The 1575-nt window shown below is 48.5% G+C and overlaps 1 pseudogene; it reads right to left on the reverse strand.

The window, feature by feature from the left end:
• Positions 1-201: 201 nt before the first annotated feature.
• LOC141997711 (olfactory receptor 6Y1-like) lies at positions 202-1149 on the reverse strand (annotated as a pseudogene).
• Positions 1150-1575: the final 426 nt, after the last annotated feature.

Here is a 1575-nt window from a genome sequence, read left to right on the forward strand (position 1 = left end):
TCAAGGTGTGAGGCAGAGAGAAGTATTGAACAGAAATCTGCTTAGCAACAGCCCACTGTCTTACCCACAAGCCCATCCTTCCCCAGCAGCGTGGCTTGCCCAATTTCACCTAGATATATGATAAGAACACAGGTTTACTTGTTCCTAGTGTAGCATGCCATCCATCCGAGACTCATCAGTAACCCTCTTCTCCAGCAGTCTTTAACTACATTCCCCAGTGCTCCTTGTGCCAAGCTTTGCCTTCCTTAGGGCATCCCTGACCTCTTTGTTCCTGAGGCAGTAGATGAGGGGGTTCAGGAGCGGCACCACCACAGTGTAGAGCACTGACACCAGCTTGTTGGAGTTGTAAGCGTACATGGCCTTGGGTTGGGCATAGGTGAAGAGGGTGGTGGAGTAGAACTAGACCACCACTGCCAGGTGGGAGCTGCAGGTAGAGAAGGCCTTTTGCCTGCCCTAAGACAAGGGGATCCTGAGCACAGTGAACAGGATGCAGATGTACGAGGTGACCACAATGTACAGAGGCACCATGATGACCATCAGGGCCAGGATGAAGTCCACCAGCTTGGCCAGGGATGAGTCAGTGCAGGAGATGTTCAATAGGGGAGAGATGTCGTAGAAGTAGTGGTTGATGGTGTCAATGCTGCAGAACCTGAGCTGGGCAATGAAGCTGAGCTTGATGGCAGCGGTGATCAAGCCACAAAGCCAGCAGCTTGCAGCCAGCTGGGTGCAGAACCTATTGCTCATGATGGATGGGTACCGCAAAGGATTGCATATGGCTAAGTAACGGTCATAGGCCATGGCAGCCAAGAGGATGTACTCAGTGCACACAAAAGTCACGAAGAAATACAGCTGTGCCATGCACTCTTGGAAGGAAATGCGTTTATCCTGGGTCATGAAATCTGCCAGCATCTTGGGCACAATGACTGTCACGTACTAGATCTCCAGGAATGACAGGTTGCCCAGGAAGAAATTCATGGGCTTGTGCAGCTGGTGGTTGGCCTGGATGACAAGGATGATGATGATGTTTTCCATCAGCGTTAGCAAATAGGCCAGGAGGAAGACGGAGAAGAGGAGCAGATACAGCTCAGCAGAAGTGGGGAATCCTAGTAGGATGAAGTGGCTGACATTGGTTTGATTTCCTTCATCCATTCCTTACATGCAGTACCTTCCTTCTCCACCTGTGATTAATTTAATCATGATTAGCCAGATTCCGATCAGTCTAGATCCATGGCTGTTCATTATTTGCTTGATAGTAGCAACAAGCAGCCCAACCCAAGAGCAGGGCCCCATTGTGCAGGACTCTGTACAGACATATTGTATGAGAACAGTCGCTGTACCAAAGACCTTTAGAATTTGAATAGACAAGAGGGACTTATATTGTAGATTCTTCATGCCAGAGACCATCTTTTTGTTCTGTGTTTGTACAGCACCTAACACAGTGGGATTTCAGTGGGAGTTAGGCAACAAGGTGCTTTTGAAAACACCACTAAGCATCTATCTGCTTCTTTACATACTTAAAGGCCTTTGCAAATCTGTCCCATAGGAGCCAAAGTTTCATTGAAAGTCAAGCACCCA

This window comes from Natator depressus, chromosome 13 (assembly GCF_965152275.1).
Source record: "Natator depressus isolate rNatDep1 chromosome 13, rNatDep2.hap1, whole genome shotgun sequence".
Classification (NCBI taxonomy): domain Eukaryota; kingdom Metazoa; phylum Chordata; order Testudines; family Cheloniidae; genus Natator; species Natator depressus.